The following is a 10,580-nucleotide window of genomic DNA, read 5'->3' as shown; positions in this document are numbered from 1 at the left end:
GTTCATTACAAATGCACATCCTGAGACTAAAAGGAAGCTGGTTAAAAAAAAAAATACTTCTTTAGTTTGCGATATACGAGGCACCTTCTTCTAACCAGATGTAAATAAATTAATTTTGGTTGTATAATTACAATAAATTCTTTTATTATATTGTACAATTGGTTCATTACACAATAACCATAATGATACGATACATCAAACCAATAGTGGTCTGTATAATTAAGAATAAAGTGTGAGTGTACACAAGAAGTCTGATAAATCTAAAACGATTTATAGTATACAGGTTACGTAAGAAAGACGATTATGCTCAGGGTATCAAGTACATCATGTTTATTAGTGTTACGTTTGCGATTGTGCAAAATGTTATGTTACAATTGTTGTTGTTGTTATGGATGTTTAATGGCGCATAAGCTACTATGGCCATAATGCGCCTATTCATTTTTTATATAGGGAAATCAAAAAATTTTTATAAAATCAGAAAAGATTAAATAGTCCAATCTGCTTCAGAAAGTTGAAAAATTCGAAAATATTTGCCTTGTCACCAATGAGATTCTCTAAAGTTATTGGTTTATTAAGATTTACCAGTGATAGAACGGTTGATGCTCTGTCTTGTCTATAGTAGGGGCAGTCAATGAGTATGTGTTTAACAGTCAGATTTATATAGCAATGTGGACACTGTGGTGGATCGTCTCCTCTAAGTAAATAAAGATGGGTTAGATGGGTATGACCTATTCTTGCCCTTGATAGGACTACTTCTTCTCGTCTTGGTGTACGGATACTGGAGCACCAATTTTTTGGATCATGTTTAAACTGAAAGAGTTTATTATTAGTCTGAGAGTGCCAGAGTGCTGTCCATTGTGATAGGCAAGCAACATGAACGGTTAGTGCATAATCTGATGCTGGAACAGGGATATTGGTTAAATCAAAGGTAGTTGGGTTTTTTGCAGCTTTATCAGCCAGTTCATTGCCTAAAATACCGGAATGGGCTGGAATCCAGCAAAAGGTGACCAGTTGGTTGCGTTCTTTAATTTGCAGTAATAAGCTTCTAATTTCATCAAGAACAGGGTGAACTTTATCTGAGGAATTACATAATGACATAATTGAGCTGAGTGAATCAGTGTAAATAACTGATTTTAAGGAACTGTCTGAACAGAGATTTTCTAAAGCTAGTTTAATTGCATATAATTCAGCAGAAAATATACTAAATTCTGATGGAAGTGAAACTGATACAGTTGTATTCGGAAACACTGCAGCTGCTCCAACATTTGAATTAGATTTAGAGCCATCTGTGTAAATTGGGGAGAAGTCAGTATATCTTTGAGTGTGAATTGCATGAATTTGTTTGACATTTGATGCTTGCAAAGTATTCTTTCTCCATTGACAAAGGTAAGTGTCACAGGTTGGAAGAGGAGGAGGAGCCCATGGTGGCTGAGTATAAGTTGCCACCTGCTTTACGGAATGGATGGAAATATTCCAGATTTGCACCAATTCAAGAAGACGAAGACCAGCTGGCTTTACTATACTAGGTTTGTTTCTGTATAGGATTTCTAACGGTGAGTTGAAAAGGTATGACTGAACGGGATGAGAGGCACAACTTTGTATCTTGACAGCATATTTGAGTAACAGTGTTTTCCTGCGTAAATTTAGTGGGGGTTCGTGAGCATCAATGTAGAGACTATGTGCTGGCGACGTTCTGAATGCACCAATTACAATTCTCAAAGCACTGTGCTGAATGGGATCAAGCCAGCGTAATGCACTCTTTCTGGCAGAATCATAGATTGGAGCACCATAATCGAGACGGGATCTGATTAATGCCCTGTATAGATGAAGAAGCGTGGTACGATCTGCACCCCACGTTTGGGCAGATAAAGCTCTGAGTATGTTTAACTTCTTTAGACATGAGGTCCGTACATTTTTAATATGATCTAGAAAATTTAACTTGTTGTCAAGGATTAATCCAAGAAATCTGATGTTGCTGGTGACTGGGACAACGATGTTAGAAATTTGAAGTTCAGGATCTGGATGAAGTTTGCGTTGTCTACAGAAGTGGATGGCAACTGTTTTCTGCTGTGAGAGCCGATAGCCATTGAGGCTCGCCCATTGTTGAATTTTATTAAGTGCTATCTGAAGCTGTCTTTCAATAGACCTCATGTTTTGAGAATGACAGGAGATCGAAAGGTCATCTGCATAAAGGTAAGTCTCAACTGTATTTGGAAGCTGCTTAGTGATAGAATCTATTCTCAGAGCAAAGAGAGTGGCACTCAGTACTGATCCCTGTGGAACACCTTCTTCCTGGATGAAAGTCGTGGAAAGGGCATGTTGGTATTGAACTTGAAATGATCTAGTATGTAAGAAGTTCTGAATAAATATAGGAAGGTTGCCTCGTAGTCCGAGAAGGTAAAGATCACTAAGTATACCATACCGCCAGGTGGTATCAAAAGCCTTCTCTATGTCTATTGAAACCATTACTAGATGTTCACGTTTGACAAAAGCATTACGTATGGCAAATTCAGCCTTGACCATAAGATCTAAGCATGACCTGTTTTGACGGAAGCCATATTGGTTATAGCTCATTAACTGTTCCGACTCAATAATCCAGACGAGTCTTCTGTGGATAATTTTCTCAAGAATTTTGCTGAGGCAGCTTGAGAGAGATATGGGTCTATAGCTATTGGGGTTGGATGGATCTTTTCCAGGTTTCAGGAAAGCCAAAACTGTAGAGTGATGCCAAGTAGCTGGAAAAACATTTTCTAAAAAAATGCGATTGTAAAAGACCAGGAGGCAGCGCAAAGCTTTGTCATCAAGATGTTGTAGCATGACATAATAAATCCCATCTGGCCCGGCAGCACCATTTCGGGCGGTTTTAATGACATGTAAAAGTTCAGAATATTGCAGAGGTTTGTTATATGGGAGAAGACGGGCAGTTTTGAAGTGAATACCATGTTTTTCTTCAGTGTTTTTAATTCTTTGGAATGAGGTTGTTGTTGTAGGGTTTTTTGGCGCAAAAGCAACTTTGGCCATATTGCGCCTATCTATTAATGTTTATGTGACAAGGAAGTTTATATTTCTTAAATGTGATTTATATCTGGTCAAAATATCCTATTAATTTTAAATAAGTGAATATATTTTCAATGTTGGAGTTATCGCCTAGGATTTGTGATAAGGTCAGAGGATCTTGGAAATTTATAGGGAGATGGAAGGCTGACTGTCGCGCCATATGGTATTGTGGACATTCTATGAGGAAATGTTTTACAGTGAGTTGACAAGAACAGTGAAAACATTCTGGGGGGTTTGCTTTGGTGAGTAAGTGAAAGTGCGTGAGATGAGTATGTCCAATGCGCAGTCTCGTTAAAATGACTTCTTCGTGCCGATTTTTACGAAGACTCGATTTCCATGGCTGAAGTTCATGTTTTATTTGAAACAGTTTATTATTTGATTCATTTTGCCACATTTGTGACCACTGAGTATGGAGAATTTTTTTTATAATAGGCCTGTAATCGAAATGTGGAACTTTGTAAAACTTTAGGTCTGTGTTTGTAGGATTCTTTGCTGCTCTATCGGCTCTTTCATTACCTTCAATGCCTGTATGTCCTGGAATCCAACAGAATTTTACTTGCCTCATTTTACTTTTGAGTTTCACAAGATGAGTTTGTATCTGATGAAGAATGGGATGCGATGGAGTCTGCCTTTGTTGCAGAGCGTGTATTGCACTCAATGAATCTGTGTATATGAGATGTTTCAGATGCGGGGAAGTTGCTATGTATTTTAAGGCCATTAGTATGGCGAAGAGCTCGGCAGAATAGCTGCTGCATTGGTTTGGGAGTTGCTGTGAGATAACAGTCTGTGGAAATACCACTGCAGCACCAATTTTGGTGTCTGTTTTAGAGCCATCTGTATATATATGAAGGTATTCAGGGAACTGTGATGAGTGGGCTGCATGCATCTGTTTTATGTTGACATTTGCAAGAGTGCTTTTTCCCCATTGTTGGAAATAAGTGTCACAGATAGGCGTGAAAGTGAACCATGGTGGAATACTTATCCTATTATCCTCATGTATGTTGTCAAAACTTAGGCCCCATTTTGAAACTATTTCTTTTAGTCGTATTCCAGCTGGTTTATTTACTGTAGGTTTATTGTTGTAGAGAATTTCCCACTGTGGGTTAAAAAGATACTGCCAAGTAGGATGATGAGGAAGACTTCGGATTTTAATTGCATAGTTTAATAGCAGCATTTGCCTCCGGAGATATAGTGAGGGTTCGTGGGCCTCTGCATATAAACTTTGGACTGGTGATGTTCTGTATGCCCCTAAGGAGATTCGTAAGGCACTATGATGTATGGAATCGAGCCATTTGATGACACTTGGTCTACAAGAACTATACACAGGGGCTCCATAGTCTAGTCTTGATCTGATTATAGCATGGTATAGGTGAAGTAGTGTGAACCGATCAGCTCCCCACTTCATTGCAGAAAGAACTTTGAGGATATTTAGTTTTTTTTGACAGGTTATTCGGAGGCATTTGATGTGATCCAAAAAGTTAAGTTTTTTATCTAGAATGAGGCCAAGGAAACGTATACTATTTGCTAGCGGTATCAGCTGGTTTTCTAGTCTTATTTCTGGATCTGGGTGCATTTTTCGCTTTCTACAGAAATGTATAGCCATTGTTTTTTGTTGTGATATTCTATAGCCATTGTTTTTAGTCCATAATTCTATTTTTTTTACTGCGCTTTGTAACTGCCTTTCAATCATTTTCATGTTTTGTGAATGGCACGAAATAGTAACATCATCTGCATATAGGAATGTTTCCACTGTTTTTGGCAAGTCTTTTGTAATAGAATTTATTTTGATTGAAAACAAGGTTGCACTCAGTACTGAGCCCTGAGGAACTCCTTCTTCCTGAGAATATATTTGTGACAGATTGTTTTGATATTTTACTTGGAAGGTTCTGACTTTGAGGAAATTTTTTACTAAGAGCGGTAAGTTGCCTCGCAAACCAATGCTGTGGAGATCTTTAAGAACGCCGTATCGCCAGGTAGTATCAAAGGCCTTTTCTATGTCGAGACTGATCATTATTAGATGCTCATTCCTTAGAAAAGCATTTCGGATATTTGCTTCTGCTTTTATCATGGGATCTAGAGAAGATCTATTTTTACGAAAACCGTATTGATTTATGTTAAGTACATTATATGTTTCTAAAAACCAGGTTAATCTGTTGTTCACCATTCTCTCGAGGATTTTCCCAAGGCAACTTGTTAGTGCTATTGGTCGATAACTTGTGGGAATCGTATGATCTTTGCCAGGTTTAGGAAAGGCAATTACAGTGGAGTGAAGCCAGGAATTTGGATAGTAGTTTTCCATGTAAATTCTGTTGTATAGCATAAGCAAAGCCTTTAGGGATTTTTGATTAAGTTGTTGGATCATTTCATAGTGAACTCCATCAGGTCCTGCTGCACTCTTCCTAGACTTAGCCAGAGCTTTTTGCAATTCTTCTATGTTGAAAGGTTGGTTATATGGGAGTTGTTGTCTGGTATTAAAGTTTAGTCTGTATTTTTCAGCAACAGTTTTCGTTTTCTGAAAGGATGGGGTATATGCCGATACTGCTGATATATTTGCAAAAGTAGTTGCAAGTAAGTTTGCGATTTCCTTGGAGTTAGTTATTTCCTGTGGAATGAGGTAGGATAGGCTGTTGCTGCTGAGATTTCGGCAAACGTATTGCCCAAAGCATTAGCTATATCTACTGGATTAGAGAGATCTTTCCCATTCCAAGAGAGAATTGGAGAAGGTATGGTAGGAAACTTACCGGACAGCTGTCTAATTTTTTTCCATATTATTTTGGAATCAGTATTTCTGTGAAAACTTGAGGCAAAACGGATCCAGGATTCTTTCTTTGCTTGCTTTTGTATGAAGCGTGCTTTTGCCCTTAATTTCTTGTAATTAATGAGATTGACTGTGCTCGGACATTGCCGAAACAAATTCCAGGCTTTATTTTTTTCTCTCTTTGCTGTGGTGCATTTGTCATTCCACCAGTAATTATGATGCTTTCGGCCCGAAGGATTTGATAGTGGTATTGTGTTCTTAGCCACATTTAGAAGATGCGACGTGATGTATTCTGTCACTTCGTCAATATGTTGGAGGCGGATTTTTTCTTCATCAAGATCGATTGATGATTGAAATTTTGCCCAGTCTGCTCGGACAAATTTCCACTTTCTGCAGGGCTGAATTGATGGAGTCTTTGCTTTCAGAAAGTTGCATACTATTGGGAAGTGGTCACTGCCCATAGGATCATTTATTACATACCACTCTATGGTTGGGACTAGTACTGGTGAACAAATCGAGAGATCTATTGCTGAAGTGTGTCCTGCTGGGAGCTGTACGTGTGTCGGTGCACCAGTATTGAGTATACTTAAATTTAGTGCCTCTAAAAAGCTTTCAATTAATCGGCCCCGTCTATCCAATTTAGGAGAGCCCCATAATGGGTGGTGCCCGTTAAAGTCCCCTAATATACAGAGAGGTGGAGGTATCTGTATAAAGAGGTCTTCAAGATCTTTTAAAGAGTAAATACGGTTTGGTGGTAGGTAAATTGAGACAAGTGTTATTGCATTATGGAGAGTTATGCGAACAGCAACAGCTTCAATTTCAGTTTGGAGTGTGATATGCCTAGTTGGGATCTTCGAGTTTACTAGGATTGCTACACCACCATGGGCAGCATTAGCGGTATTTCGATCTCTTCGGTAAAGGCAATAGTTCTTTATCGAAGGAGAAATTTGTGAGGTCAGGTAAGTTTCCTGTAGACAGAAGGCAGCTGGAGAAAATCGGTTAATTAGGTATTTAATATCATCAGTGTTGCAACGAAAACCTCTGCAATTCCATTGTAAGATACTGTGGTTCATTTAGGTTTAGTTGAGGATGATTCATCAGACTGTTTTTTGTTTGAGCACTTTTTCCGGTCTTTTTTTGGGAAGCTGGGGCGCCCAGTATCCATAGTGTCATTTGCATGGAGTTCTAGTATGGGTTCTTCAAGATCTGAGTGTACGTCGACTTCCATACTATTGGTGGATGATTCAGGTTTCTTGTTTTCTTTGGTAGTTTTTAATTTTTCTTTATCATGCGAGAGTGTCCGATTATCAGTTGGGATGCTGATTGGAGTGTTGGTCGATTCACTGGTTTTAGTTTGTGTGTCTTTTCCTGAATTTGATAATGTATTTTTAACCCAATTAGCCATAGATGTGCTGGGGGGTATTGATACATCTGTTTGTACTGCTGTTGTAATAACACTTCGAGTGTGAGATGCATATGAACGACTGGGCATGGTCAACATAACCTGTCTACGTGCCTCAGGGTATGTGACTTTGTGTTCAATTTTATATTTTTGAATTTTTTTTCCTGTTTTCCACATTTCACAGGATTTTGAAAATGCTGGGTGACTTTCTTTGCAGTTGGGGCAAATGGGACTTGATGCTGAACAGTCTGCTTGTGTACGTTCCTTGGAACCACATATAGGACAAATAGCTTCTCCTCTGCATGCTTGTTGGGAATGTCCATATTTTTGACATTTAAAACAACGAATGGGATTAGGAATATAAGCCCGAATTCGGCAGTTTAAATAGCCAGCTTTTACTGAGGATGGCAAATCTGGGGTACTGAAGGTTAAAATGATTGACCTAGTTGGGACGAGATTTCCATCTTTTTTAGTCATTATGCGTTTGGCGTTGGTTACTTTTTGATTACTCAGTTCTTGAACTAATTCCTCTTCTGATATTGTAAGTAGGTCCCATTCACTTATAACGCCTTTCGAGGAATTTAAGGTGTTGTGTGGAGTAATAGATACTGGCAGGCCACCGAATGTCTTTGTTTTGAGCAGCCACTCAGAATGTTTGGAGTTGGCTGTTTCAATTAATAGGTCTCCAGATTGCAGTCGTTTAACCATTTTTGGTGTTCCAGCAATCGACTCCAGAAATCTTTGGATGACAAATGGTGATAATTTTCCGACAGGTTGGTTGGAGAGAGAGTGTATCACCAGAAAGTTTGGCATTTCATTGCACTGAACTTCTCTTCGGAGCCTTTTTGGTTGGTTCACGTCTTCATCATTAGGTTTGTCTAGCCTTGAGTTTGAAGGCTCTAGAGGTGGATATTCATTTTTATCCATCGTTGCTCCTTTTAGCCCTGGGGGATAACTTTTCCCCCAGATTTCCGGCCCCGCCACGGGGAGGCAGGAGCAGTGCCGCTCGGAGGCCAAGCGGTTGAAGTGTTAGTTGGTTAATAGAACAAGAAATATAGGAAAAAGAAAGGTGTGTTTCCTTTCTGTGTTCTAACTTGTGGTTTTCAAGTATAGAACTAGTTATAAAAGAAAGGCTTTTGGTAGAAACGTAGGAACTTAAAAGGAAATAACTTCAATCACTTTAGAAGAGCGCTCTATATATCACCAGAATATCGCTTGGCCTCGAAATACGCTTGGCACCCGGGGCCGTTATGTTACAATTTATAACCTAAATCAGAAAGCTACATCTAAACAGGAGCCCACAGGCAACAATATTTTTGGGTTCTTTGATGATCTACTTACTGTACATGACGCCTATATGTGGCAGGGAAGCTAATCAGGGGACATTTCGCGTCACCGTTGCTTCAGGCAAAGGATATTCGATATCTCTTAATCACCATATGTTTCAGGAATAAACTATTTGTCATATTAGAGCCACTGGAGGAAGAACTCGTCTACCCATGTGTGACATGTGCATAAATTGCGTCGATTATGGCCTTTTCCATTCGGGATGGGGGAAGACGGTAATTAGGATCACCGTGCTACCCGCGTGGACTATGTTTCGGGGATATGTATCTTTTGATTGGCATTATCAGAATGGAACCTCTTTGATTACAACTATAATTATGGACATTTTCGTTTTTTGTTCTTTTGGAGCAATTTATCACATGAACCATAGCCTAAATGAGTACTTTAGTAGGCTATGAATGAACAGTACGAGTATATGACGTGATTTATGTAGCTCTATTTCACAATCTCACATACAAAGCTCTCTCTTATTCGGACATAATTCTCAGCTAAGTGTCTGAGTACGGCGCATCCATCCAGTTTTTAGAATATCAGCTACCCGTTTATAGCTTCAATCGAGTTTGAATGGAATGAATTTCTGCATTTGAAGAGCACTTAAATCTCCCCCTCTTGAATGAACAGACTTTTATCGTCTTTTTCGTACTATAGCGGAGTTGGTCAGTGTCAGGCGAGGAGGAATTTTTTCTCCAGGAAAAAGTCTGGTTTTTCATCTAGAACAAATAAACCAACCCACAACAGATATACGCAACTTACTCACAAGGTGTACCGATTGGCACAAGTTCAAAACAAACACGCTACTTAGAGCAGGATATTTCAGGCTGTGGAAGCGTAGATTTGGCTAAAGTGCTTGGGGGGGATTACACATTGATGGGTATAGAGATACCAGACGCACTCTTTAAAGAGTACATGTGTTAATTTTCACGGTTGCTACTTTCGTACTTTGCATATTTCAGCTGTGCCAGGCATTGTACTGTTTTCCATCTATATTAGCTTCGCTTGCTCCTCTGAAAAGAAAAACCCGTGCAATCAGATAATGATCTTATCGCCTTTGGAGAGGGGGGAGAACAAATAATAACACGCAGATTGTAATACCCACTCTGCCCGGTGCTAAATCTGCTTTGTTACGGATGTTCCTATTTTCTTAAATAGGGGGGGGGGGGGAATGATAGATCATTTGGGATCTCTTTTCGCGCTCTGCAGATTTGGTATTCCTCTGTGGGTAGGATAATACCAACAATACTTTGAGCAATAAGCGGATCAGTACGTTATTTGAAAGAAAGAATTTCTTTATTAGAATCGAAGAGTTTGGTTCATGAACATCATCAAATCGCAATTAAAAATTAGGGTAGACGAATGAAAATCTTTGGTTCATTAAATTCTAAAGTATTTCCTTTACAGTACAAGGCGATCCTGCCCTCCTTTTAAACAACAAATAGCAGCAGCGTTGTGATGTAGATCAAGGTCACTTCCATTTCGATTATACCGCAGCAACCAAACAACAAATGACCAGCTTGTGAAATATGAAATTTGCGCGCATCAAAAGTTGAAAAATTACCTCTTTTTCTTTGGTATGGAGAAAACAAATCAGAATTGCAGGTTCCTTTCCGCACTGCGCACTTTTAGGAGGAGATCAAAAATGCTGGTTGCAGGACTATTTTAAAACGGTGTACATGTTTCAGGCGTCCGACTTAAGAGGCCACCTGCACAGCATACAGCTGTACAATGATAAAAGGAGAGTGCGGGGGAGGTGGTGGAACTCATGACGGACTCCAATAAAAAAAATTTTAAAAAAAGAGGAATAGGAACTTAATGTAGGATAAATCTTAAAAATTTGTAGATTCGACATGAAAGCTGAATTCGATATGGAGTTATAAAGAATGAGGTAAGGACTGAATCTATTCTTAGTTTTCAAAGAAATTAAATAGGACACCTGAATTACGTCAAAGGCTTAGGATTAAGGGTTACGATTTTATTAGTGTATTAGCAACGAAGGCTATTATGCGTCAATACAAGTTT

Source organism: Mastigoproctus giganteus, chromosome 8 (assembly GCF_048544385.1).
Source record: "Mastigoproctus giganteus isolate SK-2022 chromosome 8, ASM4854438v1, whole genome shotgun sequence".
Taxonomy (NCBI): Eukaryota; Metazoa; Arthropoda; class Arachnida; order Uropygi; family Thelyphonidae; genus Mastigoproctus; species Mastigoproctus giganteus.
Note: the sequence above shows the minus strand (reverse complement) of the source record.